At 43.2% G+C, this 18,450-nt stretch overlaps 1 pseudogene; it reads left to right on the forward strand.

Annotated features, from left to right (window-relative positions):
• LOC124554925 overlaps positions 1 to 18,450 on the forward strand; it is a 76,015-nt pseudogene that overhangs the window by 22,533 nt on the left and 35,032 nt on the right.

An 18,450-nucleotide genomic window follows, 5' to 3' on the forward strand; every position in this document is an offset into this window, starting at 1 on the left:
TAGTTTTTTCATTTCATGCTTATTTCGTGAGATATTTGGCCCGGTCACTATCAATGGACTACCCTGTAGAAAGCTGTGGATTGCTGTGTTATAAAGGTTAAATTATGTGTTTGCATTGGTAGCACTGTCAAAAATAGTATCGTATCTTTTCATAGTATAAACATGCTTTGTATATCAAAGTGCTAACGTTTTTCCGAGGAGAAGTGATGAATAGACTGGTAAATCTCTCAAAAAGTATGACTCCAAAATGAAGTGTTTTTAAGAAATGTGGGTTTCATGGTAATAAATTTTTGAATAAAGAGAAACATTGTGTTCAGCATGTGGTGTGTGAAGTTGCAGACAATGAAATACTGGCAAACTCATGAGTATCTAGCGAAACACCCATTAGTGCTTCGAAGATTAAAATAAAACATAGTGATAACACAGTTATCTCAAAACAAAACTCATGTAAACGGTAAGTTAGGTTATATTCTGATACATTTACACATCCTAACAGGGGTGTTATGTGAATGTGTGTGCTGTATGTATGTGGAGGGCCAGTTAGTTTACATGAAGACATTGAGGTATCAAATGGACTAGCCAGGAAACTTACCATTAATTCTGCCATTTGTAAATACACTCATTCATTTTGGAATTCTGATAAGTGTAAAGATAATTATTTTGACATAAATGTTAGGTGGTTTTATGGATTGAGAGCTATTGGCAAAGGACACACTGCAGCAGAAACAATGTGTGTCGTGATGTATATGCCACGCCCACTTTGTAAAATGGACAAGTATGCAGGATTTATTGGAGCTGCTGTGAAATCCACTGCATGTGAGTCAATTAAGGGTGCTACAAATGAAGCTGCTGAAATAAACGATGGTATGATTGTCATATCAGTAGCTTTTGGGGCACTTGGTAGAAGCGCAGCTGCAGTTCTAAGAATTCTGTTGCTACAGTGACCAGTGTTGATACTGGAAAGCTAATAGATTTCCAGATTTTAACCAAACATTGTTATAAGTATAAATCAGGGAATGAAGAAGGGCATATCTGTGACAGAAATTATGAAGGACAACTAGTCGTACGGAGGCCTGTGGAGCTGTTGAAATTTATAATCGATCTGTAAACTAAAGGGGAGTGTGTTACACTAAGTTCTTAGGTTATGCAGACTCAAATGCATATAACAGTGTAGTAGCCACTCAGCCTTATGGTGAGAAGCTTATCACAGAACTGGAATGTGTTGCTCATGTCCAGAAGAGGATGGATACCAGATTGAGGAAGTTGAAACAAAGTTTGAGAGACAAGAAACTTTCAGGTGGTAAGACCATAAGAAGCAGGCTGACAGACAACATGATTGATGAACTACAACAGTATTATGAGATTGCCATTAGAAATAATACTGAGGATTTGTTGAAAATGAAGCAGGCAGTATGGGCTACCTTCTTCCAGAGACTGTCAGCTGATGATAAACCAGTACACCATCTTTGCCCTCCTAGATCTGGTTCATGGTGCAATTACCGCAATGCCCAGTACTCAAACAGGTCATACAGCCATAAACATTCTATCCCAGCAGCAGTTGTGGATATCATAAAACCTGTTTACAGAGACCTGGCAATCCTGAATTATTGAAGAAGTGTCTGCATTGTCAGACTCAAAATCCCAGTGAGTCGTTCAATAATCTTATTGTGTCAGTGTCGTTGTAACTGCCATCTGCGTCACGTCTGCTGTGCAGCGAGCTATGCTAATTGAAGTATGAACTCTATTTTTCTTACTTGTCACTTCCTTTTCCATGTGTTTTTGCTTTTAGGAAGCTTTAATTGTCGGGTGCTAGTAATAGTGTTCCATAGATTTCGTGTTTGTTTTGAATACAGTCAGAGAGAGTCCGTTTAGTCAGCCATAGTGCCAGTAGTGCTAGTGTTTGTTTTCAATACAGTCCAGAGACAGGTAGTGCTATTTTCATTGTTTTCTACAGGAAGTGTCTAGTAACCACAGTTTAGTCAACTATCAGCCGCCTTTAGTGAATTAGCAGTCTAGTTATAAGTTGATTAACTCTCTACAGTAAATTGATTTCTTATGATGGATAGGATGTGTGACTGCTGTGTACGGACACAGGAGGAGCTGGCCACTGTTCGCAAACAGCTGAATGTGTTGAAGCCGCGGTTAGCCATCTTCAGGCTGCTGCCTCAGAGTGTAGCGGCAGTGGGGAGTCTGGTGCGTTGCATGGTACACCCCAGGTGTTACATTACATGCTTCACCCACTGACCCTGCTGTCAAGACATCTTTGCGGCTACCGGGCACGGTTGGGCCACCCTCTTCCCAAGGGGAGTGGCGGGTTCAGCGGCATTCGCGGTGCATGAGGCGGAGGGTCAGTGTGGAGGCTGGCCGTGTGGCATCGCCCGTTCTGCCTGTGAGTGGACATGTGGCCACTCCTTCAGCAAGGTCCGAGCAGGCACATGGGGGGAGGGGTATATTAGTTATTGGGAGCTCCAACGTTAGGCGGGTGATGGAGCCCCTTAGGGAAATAGCGGAAAGGTCGGGGAAGAAGGTCAGTGTTCACTCTGTCTGCTTGCCGGGGGTCTCATCCGAGATGTGGAGGAGGCCGTGCTGGCAGTGATAGAGAGCACTGGGTGCACCCGACTGCAAATTGTTGCTCATGTCGGCACCAATGACTCCTGCCGTCTGGGTTCAGAGGTCATCCTCAGTTCGTACAGGCAGTTAGCGGAGTTGGTGTAGGCGGAAAGCCTCGCGGGGTGGAATCTGAGCTAGCTACTTGTTGTATCGTTCCCAGAACCGATAGTGGTCCTCTGGTTTGGAGCCGAGTGGAAGGCTTAAACCAGGGGCTCAGACGATTCTGCGGAGATCTGGGGTGCAAATTTCTCGACCTCCGCTATCGGGTGCAGAAATGTAGGGTCCCCCTGAATAGGTCACGCGTGCACTTCATGCAGGAAGCGGCTACAAGGGTAGCGGAGTATGTGTGGAGTGCACATGTGGGTTTTTTAAGTTAGAGAACTCCCTCCCTAGGCCCGACAAGACACCTCCTGAGATGCGGCAAGGTAGGAGTAGACAAAATGCAGCAGGGAATAACAATATTAATGTGCTAATAGTAAACTGCAGGAGCGTCTATAGAAAGGTCCCAGAACTGCTCTCATTAATAAACGGTCACAATGCCCACATAGTACTAGGGACAGAAAGTAGGCTGAAACCAGATGTAAACAGTAATGAAATTCTAAACTCAGATTGGAATGTATACCGCAGAGACAGGCTGGACAGTGAAGGGGGAGGCATGTTTAATGCGATAAGAAGTGCAATAGTATCGAAGGAAATTGATGGAGATCCGAAATGTGAAATAATTTGGGTGAAGGTCACGGTTAAAGCAGGCTCAGACATGGTAATTGGATGTCTCTATAGGCCCCCTGGCTCAGCAGCTGTTGTGGCTGAGCACCTGAAGGATAATTTGGAAAATATTTCGAGTAGATTTGCCCACCATGTTATAGTTCTGGGTGGAGATTTTAATTTGCCGGATATAGACTGGGAGACTCAAACTTTCATAATGGGTGGCAGGGACAAAGAATCCAGTGAAATTTTTTAAGAGCTTTATCTGAAAACTACCTTGAGCAGTTAAACAGAGAACTGACTCGTGGCAATAACATATTAGACCTTCTAGTGACAAACAGACCCGAACTATTTGAAACAATTAACGCAGAACAGGGAATCAGCGATCATAAAGCGGTTACTGCAGCGATGATTTCAGCCGTAAATAGAAATATTAAAAAAAGGTACAAAGATTTTTCTGGTTAGCAAAAGTGACAAAAATCAGATATCAGAGTACCTAATGCCTCAACACAAAAGTTTTGTTTTAAGTACAGATAGTGTTGAGGATCAGTGGACAAAGTTCAAAACCATCGTACAATATGCATTAGATGAGTATGTGCCAAGCAAGATCGTAAGAGATGGAAAAGAGCCAGCGTGGTACAACAACCGAGTTAGAAAACTGCTGCGGAAGCAAAGGGAACTTCACAGCAAACATAAACGTAGCCAACACCTTGCAGACAAACAAAAATTACGTGAAGTGAAATGTAATCTGAGGAGGGCCATGTGAGAGGCGTTAAATGAATTCGAAAGTAAAGTTCTATGTACTGACTTGGCAGAAAATCCTAAGAAATTTTGCTCTTATGTCAAAGCGGTAGGTGGATCAAAACAAAATGTCCAGACACTCTGTGACCAAAAAGGTACTGAAACAGAGGATGATGGACTGAAGGCCGAAATACTAAATGTCTTTTTCCAAAGCAGTTTCACAGAGGAAGATCGCACTGTAGTTCCTTCTCTAGATTGTCGCACAGATGACAAAATGGTAGATATTGAAATAGATGACAGAGGGATAGAGAAACAATTAAAATCACTCAAAAGAGGGAAGGCCGCTGACCTGATGGGATACCAGTTCAATTTTACACAGAGTATGCGAAGGAACTTACACCCCTTCTTGCAGCAGTGTACCGTAGGTCTCTACAAGAGCGTAGCGTTCCAAAGAATTGGAAAAGGGCACAGGTCATCCCCGTTTTCAAGAAGGGACGTCGAACAGATGTGCAGAACTATAGACCTATATCTCTAATGTCGATCAGTTGTAGAATTTCAGAACATGTATTATGTTCGAGTATTATGATTTTTCTGTAAACTAGAAATCTACTCTGTAGGAATCAGCATGGGTTTCGAAAAAGACGATCGTGTGAAACCCAGCTCGCACTATTCGTCCACGAGACTCAGAGGGCCATAGACACGGGTTCCCAGGTAGATGCTGTGTTTCTTGACTTCCGCAAGGTGTTCGATACAGTTCCCCGCAATCATTTAATGAACAAAGTAAGAGCATATGGGCTATCAGACCAATTATGTGATTGGATTGAAGAGTTGCTAGATAACAGAACGCAGCCTGTCATTCTCAATGGAGAGAAGTCTTCCGAAGTAAGAGTGATTTCAGGTGTGCTGCAGGGGAGTGTCGTAGGACCGTTGCTATTCACAATACACATAAATGACCTTGTGAAAGACATCAGAAGTTCACTGAGGCTTTTTGCGGATGATGCTGTGGTATATCGAGAGGTTGCAACAATGGAAAATTGCACTGAAATGCAGGATGATCTGCAGCGAATTGATGCATGGTGCAGGGAATGGCAATTGAATCTCAATGTAGACAAGTGTAATGTGCTGCGAATACATAGAAAGAAAGATCCCATATCATTTAGCTACAATATAGCAGGTCAGCAATTGGAAGCAGTTAATTCCATAAATTATCTGGGAGTATGCATTAGGAGTGATTTAAAATGGAATGATCATATAAAGTTGATCATCGGTAAATCAGATGCCAGACTGAGATTCATTGGAAGAATCCTAAGGAAATGCAATCCAAAAACAAAGGAATTAGGTTACAGTACACTTGTTCCCCCAATGTTTGAATACTGCTCAGCAGTGTGGGATCTGTACCAGATAGGGTTGATAGAAGAGATAGAGAAGATCCAACAGAGAGCAGCATGCTTCGTTATAGGATCATTTAGTAATCATGAAAGCATTACGGAGATGTTAGATAAACTCCAGTGGAAGACTCTGCGGGAGAGACGCTCAGTAGCTCGGTATGGGCTTTTGTTGAAGTTTCGAGAACATACCTTCACTGAGGAGTCAAGCAGTATATTTCTCCCTCCTACGTATATCTCACGAAGAGACCATGAGGATAAAATGAGAGAGATTAGAGCCCGCACAGAGGCATACCGACAATCCTTCTTTCCACGAACAATACGAGACTGGAATAGAAGGGAGAACCAATAGAGGTACTCAAGGTAGCCTACACCATCAGGTGGCTTGAGGAGTATGGATGTAGATGTAGATGTAGACCAAAAAATGTTTTTCTTGTAATGAAGACACTAAAGTGGGGGTCAGTCATGCTGTTATTGCTTTTAATGATGGCAACATTGGTAGCGTGAAAGTGCTACAACATATGGGAATTAATTCTGGAGCAAACTGCATCAGAGAATTTGAAGGGATGGACAAGGTTTGCACTGGTAAAGCAGAGTATGCAGCACAGTTGGCCACTACGGAGTCCAGAAAGAAGAAAACAAAACAAACTTAAAAAAGATCAAGAGGATGATATACAGTATGGTGCAGGGTGCTTCTGAGTGACTAAAAATAAAATGTTAAGCATATATTGAGTTACAGTCTATTGAAACTTTAAAAACTCTTCCTGAAAATTTACATTTTCTCTTGCATTTTTCCCTAAATCTCCGAAACTACGGCAAGTAGCGAATTCAAATTTTCAAGGAGTAATGACATATGTATCCTGAGTCTTCTGAACTAAAAGAAAAACATAATGTTATGTATAAATAAAATTATTTAGAATAACATACAAAAAGGTACACAAAATTTTAACTGTGTAATTAGAAAATTGTATTTCCAAAAGCAGTGGCTGAAATGCAATTATTGTAAGACTCAGAACATATAGTTTAATGTCCTGTAAAAGTTTCTTGTCAATGGCTACAGTTGTTCCTGAAGTACGGGGAAGTTAAGTCACTAAATGTAACATTGTCAGGATAGGGCGTTCAAACTCCCCTTAATGAACATTTTCTCCTTCCTCCACTTGGTGAGCAACACATTTATAGTATTTTCACAACAGCAGTACCTATTTTCTTACAATTTCTTTTTGCAGGCATACCATGTCCCGGGCTTCAAGGGACGTGTGGGATTTATTACCTCAATGAGTGAACACTTCTGTGGCACGTGCAACCGTTTACCGATAACAGCTGATGGCAATTTGAAGGTGTGTCTCTTTGGGAATTCAGAGATATCTCTCAGGTGAGTGATGAAACATAGAATAATCATGTCCAAGTGAAAATTCATGCGAGGAAACCATAAAATTACTAGAAGACTGACAGACTGATCAGTATTTTACCTTCAGGAGGTGAAATTCCAAAACTTCTTATAGACACATTTGTTCCTGTTGTCCTCACATTAGTTGTGGAGTCCGAGTGACCTTTCAGACCTTCAGAAACTTATCCCTCTTTCCTCTCTCATGAAGGAACTGATAGTTCCAAATGCTGAGTATAGAATAATACTTTCAAACTGTTTGCCATGCACATTAGGTATGTGGTTGGTATATGGAAGAGATAAACTGCAGTTAAATCCAGCAGGTATGAAATGAGTAATCTTTTCTTGAAGTTTTCAGCTTGCACCCTCCTCCCTCCCAGACATACAAACCAGATACCTCTAGCTAAATAATTTGTGAGTATATATAATTTGCCTCTGTCAACATCATGTTACACTAACCTATTTGTTAGATTAAATTAAAGGAAAGTAATCAGAACTGGAAATTATGTAAAGACATTTTTAGCTATGTCCCTATGTTGTATTAAAGTTAACACAGTATTTCTGTCCGTCTGATGGTAACTATGATTCGCCAGCCACCGTTGCCGAGCGGTTCTAGGCGCTTCAGTCCAGAGCTGCGCGACTGCTACGGTCGCAGGTTTGAATCCTGCCTTGGCTCAGATGTTAAGTCCTATAGTGCCCAGAGCCATTTGAACTGTGATTCATGATTATCAGAGTCTATATGTTCCAAATAAAAATTGGAACTTCATGTGTATAAATGTACAAATTATTAGACAATGGGACCAACAACTGACACTTTTAAATTGATGACTAGACTAAGAGATTAATAATAGGAAAAAAACTGCAAGATACTTGGCGATAAGTTTGTTTCAGGACAAGGTAAGGGGGGTGAGGGGTGGGAAAATCAGCTCTCTCTTTGTGAGCATACCAGAAATCCTTTATCAACCGAAGGTAAAATAAGATATAAAAATACAGGGTCAAACAATTAATTTAAGTATCTTAAAAACCAAATGACTAATAAAATTGGAAGCTAAGAAAAGTAAGTTCGTAGTAAGTAGGGTGAAACACAGGGGGCTGCAACATATTGCCATTGTTGTTTGACTTGTCTATCAAAGAAAAAAGAAATGGATCAAAAGAAAATAAAAGTGAGAATGGAAATGTATCAGAAGCAAATAGGAATAAGCAAGGAACATATTCTTTAATAAAAAAAAAAAAAAAAAAAAAAAAAAAAAGTGACATGTGAGGCAGATGTTCCTACAATTTTATGTTCAAAGCACAGCAGTCTGTGAAAGCAAAATATTTATGACATTGAAAAAAGAAAATCAATGAGTGAAAAGTGTGTGTAGGTGAATTGTGGTGAAAGACTGGATATTGGAACTTCTGTTAGGCTGCCCAGTATTAGTTAACTTGGTAGTAAAGGAGCAAGTTTGCAAGGGCAGATAACTGTTTGGCTACGTAAAATAGAGTGGAAGTATGGAAAAGCTAGTCCAAGATAGGATGAAAAAGATAACAGCAACTTAAAAAATGAATTGATAAGTTACCATGAACCCCATTCCAATCTAGTGAATCCAGTGGTTGACAATATCTTGTGACATTCGCCTATAAGGCTCAAACAATAATTGCTAAATAAAATTACAAAATGTTGACAAGACTGTATCTAAGCTGTCACTCTCTTTTGAAACAAGGGTGTTTAAACCAAGAAACACGCAGGAAAGCAGGGACAACTCGCACACTAGAGGAGGATGGGAAGTATCATTGAAGGAGTGAGCATAAACCGTGTGGAATATGTGTGGTACAAGTAATGATAGTAAAAAAAAAAAAAAAAAAAAACGAAGAAGATGAAGAGGAAAAGTCTTGATCTGGAAACAAGGGAATAAAAATTTGCCACGTGAAGAGACAATATGATACTGTGCTGATGAGTGTGTACAAGTGGTGATATACAATATACATAGATAAAGGAACTCTGCATTGGGCCCAGAAGACCACGCAATGCTCTTCGAGAGATGTCCTCTACTATAAATCTATGGAGAGTTAGGGGGTCAGTATACAACTCTCCAGGCTGTTATCAACTTCCAGAAGTTGAAGACACTACTTCTCACTTGAGTATCTCCTCAGCTGGAACTACAAGCAGTGTGTACCCTATTCCAGTCTGTCCACCGAGCAGAATTTCCCGGCTCTACAAGGAATTGAACCTGATCGCTTTCTATGGCACGCCTGTGGCATACTGACTGCGTGGCTGTGGCAAGAGTCATAATATACACTTGTGAACAATTGAGTTATAACTATTCTGTTTATTGGGGAGAGAGTATGTATATAGCCACTGTGAATGAAACAGTTTAGTGTATCATAACTGTAATGTATTCAGACCTCGTACTTGTTGTGTGAGAGCGCAGTGTCTTAGACACTTGTAGTGTTTGTCTTAGCATGTACTAACCGGTGTGCCTTACTTTCTAGTATTTTTAATTGTATATCATTACTGGTGCCTCTGGCACTTTTGTGTTGCAATAGCAATAGCTTGCAATAGCAAACATTGAGTCAACCATGGTTTTTGGATTAGAAGTAGAGGTCAGCTGGGTTGACATTGGGAATAGAGTGATGGGAAGTGAACAATAAGCAGTTATATCGAAGGGTGCATTATTTGATATGTTAAGGTTAATTACAAAATGTGAATTGGAGAATTTTTCACGTTGAGCAGAAGTAACTTTACAGGACCAGGTGTCAAATTACACATGATCAGTGTGAATCCCTATAGTCAGCATGAACACTGGCACACAGAATAATTTATAGGTAGCCTTGCTGTATATAAAAATCAGATTTGTGCTGAACTGTCATGAACAAACTGTCACTTCTCTGGAATAAATAGACTCTGATTTGTTAATTACATCTGTGTAAATGAAAAATATAGGAAAACATAGATTGCTGCTTACTGTAAAGGAGACATGTTACATTGTAGACAGGCACAATTAAAAAGGCACTTACACAAAGCTTTCGGCCACAGCCTTCATCAGCAAAAGAGATACAGAGAAACACACACATTCATACACACAGGCAAGCACATGTCACACACATATGACTGCCAACTCCAGCAGCTTGCCCCTAGCTGCTGGACTTGGCAGTTTTTTTTCTCTGTGTGTGTGTGCAGGGAAAGATAGATCACTATTTACCATAAAGAAAACAAAGTTGCACCAGGCACAACACACAAGCAATCATTACGTATCCTGTTTCAGACCTCACGCCCTCCTTTTTTAACTTAGCGCGTGCCTTTCGGCTTCCTCTCATTGTGTCTAGGCTGTCTTGTCTAGACACAACAATTTTTGGCGACAAGTCAACGGAAAGGGTCTTGTTCTTTCAAATTGCTTACATTTACTTGTGTCATGGCTTCGCCAGATGTACTGTCCGAATTTTATCACTTGCAGAATCAGCAGACGCAGGCGTTATTGGATGCCCTTGGACGGCTCGTCCAGGGTCAACGTGAACTGCACAACGATGCGGCAGCCACCGCTCTACTACTACCGCAGCCACAACTCGCAGTTGCACCGCCTTTTAGGCCATTTGACCCAGCTAAGGAAACATGGACGGAGTGGTCACGCCAGTTTGGATTTCATCTCGCCGCCTACAGAATTCAAGGTAACGAGCGGCAGCCTCATTTATTGGCATGTGTAGGGGTGCAAACGTACCGTGTGATAGTGAAATTATTTCCCCAATGCGACGTAGCAACTCTGTCCTACGAAGAACTTTTGTCTGCTTTAGATGCCTATTTCAAGGAAACAGTTAATGTAGTTGCAAAAAGGTATACGTTCTTTCGTACAAAACGTACGGCCGGTCAAACTAATAGGGAGTGGGTTGCAACATTGCAAGGCCTTACAAGGGATTGTGCTTTTGAGTGTGAATGTGGACTCCCTTATTCAGATACAATGGTCCATGATGCAATTGCACAGAACGTTTCTGATGTTCGTATATGGGAACAGATTTTGAAACTAGTTAATCCCTCCCTTCAGCAAGTGATAGACATATTAGATAGACAAGACACACTTCACTTTGCTCAGGAATCATTTGCAACTTCGCCAGCCGTGTGTAACATTAACCAGCCCGCCGGGCGCGCTGCACGGCCCGGTAAACTGCCCTCGCGCACGTCCACGCAGCTGCCACTACGCTCTAAACCAGGTGTGCCGCGACAGCATACAACTGCAGTAAAATCATGCCCGCGGTGTGCTACTAGACATTCGCGTGAAAATTGCCCGTCACGCCAAGCTATTTGCTTTTTCTGTAATAAGAAAGGACATGTTCAAAGTGTTTGCCAGAAAAAGCTCAGATCAGACAATCACAACCATTCCAGGCCTTTTGCTTCGCGCCGGAATCGAACCAAGGACACTCAGGCTCATGGACCTTCGCCCATGGACATTCATGTAGTGAATTCCACCCCGTCCAGTGCCACTTTCTCAAACAGTGACAGTGTTCGTCCCACACAAAGTGTGCGTCGACGTCGCCGGAAATCACGTCAATTAGCAAGTGATGCTGTACCTGTATCAGTTCAAATTGCACGAGACAGTTGCTCTTGTCGTCAGCAGGACAATAAACTTTTTGTAGATTTGGATTTTAATGGAATGGTCATACCATTCCAGCTCAATACCGGAGCTGCAGTTTCGTTGCTCAATCACGACACGTACAAACAACTGGGCAAACCTCCGTTGCGTGCCGCAAATGTTAAGTTAAATAGTTATTCAGGTCAGAATATCCCCTGTGTTAGGACAGTGCAGCCTTCTTGCAACATACAAGGGACAAACAAAACTTGTCTCATTTTACGTTCTTCGTTCTTCTACTGCAGTGAACTTGTTTGGTTTCGATTTATTTCAGTTGTTTAACATGTCTATAGTAAATCAGGTCCTATCAGTGAATCAGACTGTGCCTTCAGACAGTGTTTCTCGTCTGTGTGAAGAATTTGCAGACATTTTTGCGCCGGGCTTAGGTTGCGCTAAAAACTATGAAGCACATTTGGAACTGAAAGTCAACGGGCAACCGAAATTTTTCAGAGCGTGCAATGTTCCTCACGCATTGCGTGATGAGGTTGCAAGAACATTACACGATTTAGAATCACAAGGTGTAATTGAACGTGTGCAGGCTTCTCTCTGGATCTCACCATTAGTAATTTTGCCCAAACCTTCCGGAAAACTGAGACTTTGTGTGGACTTCAAGGCCACTGTGAATCCACAACTAGTGTTTGCAACTTTTCCATTACCCCGCCTGGAAGATCTTTTTGACAAACTGTGCCCGGGTAAATATTTTTCAAAGTTGGACGTCACAGATGCGTACTTCCAAATACCAGTGGACGAAGAATCCCAGCGCGTCTTGGTGGTTAACACGCATCTTGGTTTGTACCGATTCAAAAGACTGCCATTCGGGTGTGCATCCGCCCCTGCATTGTTTCAGCAATATTTACAAACTGTTTGTGCATCAGTCCCAACTGCTGCGAACTATCTGGATGATATTGTGATCTCCGGAAAGACAGCAGACGAGCATTTAGCACACCTACGAACATTATTTCAGGTATTGCGACAAAATGGTCTTTGCTTGCGGAAGGACAAATGTGTGTTTTTTGCTCGTGACTTACCATACCTGGGACATGTCATCAATGCCCAAGGCATACATCCGAGTCCAGAGCACCTCCGTGCCATACAAGACTTGCCTTCGCCGCAGAATTTGAAGCAGCTACAGAGTGTGTTGGGTAAAATTAACTATTATCATCGCTTTCTGCGCAATGCCTCTTCCATTTCAGCTACGATTCATAGCTTACGCCGTAAGGGTGTTCCGTTCGTCTGGACGACGGAATGCGAACGCGCCTTTCGCCAGTTGAAATCGGCGTTGCTTTCTAATACTTGCCTTACGCCATTCAATCCCCAGAAACCCCTTTTGTTGATGGTAGATGCATCAGATTTCGGGATCGGTGCTGTGCTTGCGCACAAAGATGGGTCGCATGATCGCCCTATTGCCTTTGCATCCAAATTGCTCTCGTCTGCGCAAAGAAATTATTCACAGATAGAGAAAGAAGCTTTGGCTCTCGTGTTTGGTGTTACTAAGTTCCATGATTTCTTGTATGGTCGTCACTTTACCATCATCACAGACCACAAACCTTTGATGTCGCTTTTTCATCCGAACAAGCCTGTACCTCCGCGTACAGCGCAGAAATTCATTCGCTGGTCTATTTTCCTCTCGCAGTACCGCTACGATATCTTGTATCGGTCCACTGCTAAGCACGGAAACGCCGATGCATTGTCCTGTTTGCCTGTTGCTGAGGATAGAGCATTCGATTCTTTTGAACTTGCTTGCATGTTCATTGATTCGGAAACCGATGACGTGGTCGACTCGTTTCTGATTGATTTTCGTCGTGTAGCTACAGCCACAGCTGCTGACCCGGTCCTTGCTACCGTTTTGCATTTTGTTGCTACGCAATGGCCTTTGTCAAAGTCTCGGATCGAGGATCCGTTGGTTTGCTGATTTTTTGCTCACAAGGAGAGACTTTTTGTTCGACGCGGTGTTTTGTTGTTGCGTTCTGATAATGATCAGTCCACAATCATGGTCCCACATTCGTTACAGTTCTCTGTTTTACGGCTTCTTCACCGAGGACATTGGGGTATAGTGCAAACGAAACAACTTCCTCGTCAGCACTGTACTTGGTTCGGAATCGATGCTGCAATTACGAATATGTGTTCTTCTTGCGTGGCGTGTGCCAAAGAACAATCCGCACTGCCGCGGAAAGTCTTTGCATGGCCAAAAGCCACTTCCCCTTGGCAACGCTTGCACATCGATTTTGCTGGTCCATTCTGGTATGCTCGGTGGTTTGTTCTGGTAGATGCCTTCAGTAATTTTCCTTTTGTTGTCCGGATGTCTTCCACGACATCAACTGCCACCATCCAAGCGTTGTCTGCATCTTTTGCATTGAAGGTCTTCCGCAGACTATTGTTTCCGACAATGGCTCACAATTCATGTCCGCAGAATTTCAGTCATTCTGCCAGGCCAACGGTATTCAACATCTGACATCCGCGCCGTTTTCGCCTCAGTCAAACGGTGCCGCTGAACGATTGGTCCGGACTTTCAAGTCACAGATGTTGAAGTTGAAAGAGTCGCATTCTCGGGAGGACGCGTTGTTGCTCTTTTTGTCTTTGTATCGCTCTCAGCCCCGAGATGGTCGCTCGCCAGCTGAGTTGCTCCACAGTCGTCCTCATCGAACCTTGATGTCTTTGCTGCACCCGCCGCATCAGGTTCCTGTGCAGCGGCAGACTTCTGCTTTTGCTCAAGGCGACGTTGTATTTTATCGCAACTATCGAGGTTCACGGCGTTGGCTCGCAGTGCACATTCTTCGCTGCCTCGGCCGCGTGATGTATTTGGTTTTGGGGGCCTCTGGTGAGGTGCGTCGGCATCTCAATCAGCTGCGCCTCTGTCGTCGCACCTGTTCTGCCGCTCCCCGTCTGCTTTCAGCGACGGTGCCATCCGGTCAGCGCCCTGGGGACCCATCTACTGGCTCGCCTCATCCCCAGGTGTTACCAACGATGCCTTCCATTTTGCCCCATGGCGACGCGCCGCTGCCGCCTCCGCCGCCGCCGCCTGCCCAGCTGGTGCCGCCCGCAGTGGACGCTTCGCTGCAGCCACCAAGCGCCTCCCTGAGTCACACGCCGCCGATCGCTTCCCGTGACCAGCTGTCCTCCGCCATGGAACTCTTGCCCGCTCCGGACCACATGGCGTCTTCGCGCGTCGGGTACCCCGACGCAATGGAGGTCGACCCTTCGGCCCCTCCTGTCTCTTTACGGGCACATACACCGCATGTTGACGTGCACCCTGGACTAGGTTTTCAGGTGTTTCCTAGCTCCCCTTGGACCGAATGGCCGCGTGTGGGTGGCACAGCCTCGCCTGTTGTTAGGCTCCCCACCTCATCGCATACGTCAACATGGGGTTCTCCCCACGGCGGGCGGAATCCTTATAACACGACCATTCGCCGATTTGCAGGGGAGGAATGTGGTGTCACCGCCAGACACCACACTTGCTAGGTGGTAGCTTTAAATTGGCCAGGGTCCATTAGTACATGTCGGACCCGCGTGTCGCCACTGTGTGATTGCAGACCGAGCGCCACCACAAGGCAGGTCTCGAGATACGGACTAGCACTCACCCCAGTTGTACGGACGACTTTGCTAGCGACTACATGGACGAAGCATTGCTCATTAGCCGAGCCGATAGTTAGAATAGCCTTCAGCTAAGTCAATGGCTACGACCTAGCAAGGCGCCATTAGTAACATTGCATGTATATAAAGAGTCTCACTTGTATCACCACAATCTCCAGATGTACCAAAAGGATGGATTAAAGTTAAGTATTCCAGAAGCTACGTACTTTTCTTTATAGCATTCATTACGTATCCTGTTTCAGACCTCACGCCCTCCTTTTTTAACTTAGAGCATGCCTTTCGGCTGCCTCTCATTGTGTCTAGGCTGTCTTGTCTAGACACAACATGAAGCATGCAGGAAGGTCGTCTGTCTGATGATTTGCGGTACATATTGCCAAGGTGGCAGGGAGCAAAATAAGGAGTGATCAAAAAACTTCCATTTTAAGGCTGCATAGTTCAGATCAGATCAGTATGCTACACACACACACACACACACACACACACACACACACATATATCCATCCACACATATACCCTGCTTGTGTCTGTATATGTGCGGATGGATATATGTGTGTGTGTGTGCGAGTGTATACCTGTCCTTTTTCCCCCCTAAGGTAAGTCTTTCCACTCCCAGGATTGGAATGACTCCTTACCCTCTCCCTTAAAAGCCACATCCTTTCGTCTTTCCCTCTCTTTCCCTCTTTGCTGATGAAGCAACTGTGGGTTGCGAAAGCTTGAATTTTGTGTGTGTGTTTGTTTGTGTGTCTATCAACATACCAATGCTTTCGTTTGGTAAGTTACATCATCTTTGTTTTTAGATATATTTTTCCCATTTGGAATGTTTTCCTGTATTATATTATATATCAGTGCTTTCCTCTCCCACAACTATCCTGCAGACCTTGTCCACAAACAGATCTCCCAAGCAATACATTCCTCCCCACCCAACAACAATGGTACTACCCCCAGACCACACAGAAGCATCCCCCTTGTCACCCAATATTATCCTGGCCTCGAATACATCAACTAATTACTCCGCCAGGGATATGACTTTCTCAAGTCAAGCCCTGAAATGAGATCATCCCTTGACAATATTCTCCCCACACCACCCAGAGTTGCCTTTTGCCAACCCCCTAACCTCCGTATCATCACCCCTGTAACCGACCCCGATGCAAAACCTGAATCCACTTTCCCTTCTTCCCCTTTTTTCCCCTCTCTCCTCCCTGATGAAGGAACGAAGTTCCGAAAGCTAGGATACGTCAATTTTCTGTTCTGTTTTGTGTATGTATCGGCTGTACTGAGCTGAGGTAAGTACTGGCCAGGCCCTCTATCTCTTTGTTAGTATTTGTTTCATATATATAAACACACACACACACACACACACACACACACACACACACACACAGACAGACAGGGTGATGCGTATTAACATTTAAAAACCTCCAAAGCACTGTAGATGACCCTGAGACAAGTAATTTAATACAAGACACATGGGATCACAAATGTTGGATACGATACAAATGTTGGGAAATGTGTCAAAAGTGAATGATAAATGTCACCAGATGATGTACCTTGTCATGCTTGCAGTGGTAGAGCCTCTCGGTCTGTCACACTTGATCATCCCAACCCAAGTCAAGTATTCATATCATTGTGGCTACGGACACACATGTGCGACTTTAGTGATGGCGTTCAGGATTTGAGTCTTGCATCTGGCAGGCAGTATTTTTTCATTGTGTTTAACAATTATGTATTTATATTGAAGTTTATTATTTTATTTACCGATCTTGCAGTTTCCTTGATTTCTTGCAAAGTACAGTACAAATCAAAACCTACCGTATTGCATAAAAAGTAGATGAGTATAAACTTCAGAATAGCATCATTGCCATTAAATGACCTATGTTTTCTTTACTAACTAATGTCTGTAAACAAAAAGAGGACAGAAGCAAAAAACACAAAATCAGAACTGCTTTTGCTTGATTACAGCAGGGACAATAATTTTGTAACATCTACATTTACAACAGATCATATTTACAAAATGTTTTCGAAATTTGCTCTGTTTGCTCAAATGAAAGTATTGCACTGCTCAATCATTCCTTTACACTCAACCCCGACTGCTGCACATGCTGTGGGGTATGTCATCTGGTTATGTCATATGTTCAGTGTTTCTCGCCAATTTTTGGGGAATTTTGAAATGTACAAAAAGGCAAATGCAGAAAATTATCACATTTGGCTGCACATTACCTGCGTCACAGAAAAATAATGTATACGAATCTTCTCAGATTTTCCACTGAATAACTTTGTGCAAGCCTCACAATATTTCACCAACACAACTGTTCGTCATCTTCAGGTAGTGGTGGGTCCTGTCATCACTGCTGCAAGATGTGACTGGTGATATTTGCACAGCAGAATTGAAATTTGTCAGGCTAGAAGCAGGAGTACGAAGGCACTCCCAGTTGGATGGAAATGCCATTCATAGTAGCCTTCTGCTTATGTGTTGTGGGCAATGACTGCACTTCTGGACACTCGTGTGGTTAAACGCTGAATTAACTCTCTGCAAGGTGCTGCATCAGGTCATACATCGGAGGATCTGGTTTCTACTGTTTTAATTTCATGGCAGTCAGTGCTGGATTCTGGGCAGTGCTTAGTCAAAATTCCATATTCCTGTTGGTAAGATTGCCCACCGTATGGATACATGCCTCATTCTTAAAAACACAATCCTAGAGTGATGATCCTGAGAATAAAATTTCAGTCCTCTTGGGAAACATGTGGTGCCCTGTATTCAGGCAGTGCTCTGCTACCACTAATTTACTGGGTGGCATTTTTGTCAGCGCTGTTGAACACAGTGTTCTTGCACAATGTGAGGTGTCTGCCCTATATAAGATTTCCCATAATGGCATCAGATCTTATATATGATCTGTGTTTTCTAAGGTCAAGATTGTCTTTAACTGAACACAACCAATTCCTTAGTTTTGCTGGTAGACAAAAAACACACTTGATTCTGTTTCTCTTAGTGATTCTTTCTATTTTTGAAAACATGCCGCTGAAATATGGTAGGAAAGCCATTTGCAGTGCTTGTCTAAGTAACTTCATTTACATCCCTACACTGAACTTGCTTTGCTCAGAACACATTGCAAATCTGTTTACAAGAATAAACATTCTGCTGGAACACTGTTCTTAGGTGTTACAGTTCACCAGGCAGACTGTCGGTATCTGAGATCACGTGTGCTCTATGTGCCAGGGAGTGTAAGACACCACCACATTGTGCAGGGTGACGGCAACTTTTGGACCGCAAATATAACTCTGCGTGTATCAGTTTGCAGTAGAGACTAAGCCCCAGTGTTCTGTCAGCTTTTCTTCTAACCGTGACATCCAGGAATGGTAAGCTGCTATCTTTTTGTACTTCCACAGTGAACTGAATATTTAGATGGACCGAGTGCAAATGCTGCAGGAACATAGGTAG

The sequence above is a fragment of the Schistocerca americana genome, chromosome X, assembly GCF_021461395.2.
Source record: "Schistocerca americana isolate TAMUIC-IGC-003095 chromosome X, iqSchAmer2.1, whole genome shotgun sequence".
NCBI lineage: Eukaryota > Metazoa > Arthropoda > Insecta > Orthoptera > Acrididae > Schistocerca > Schistocerca americana.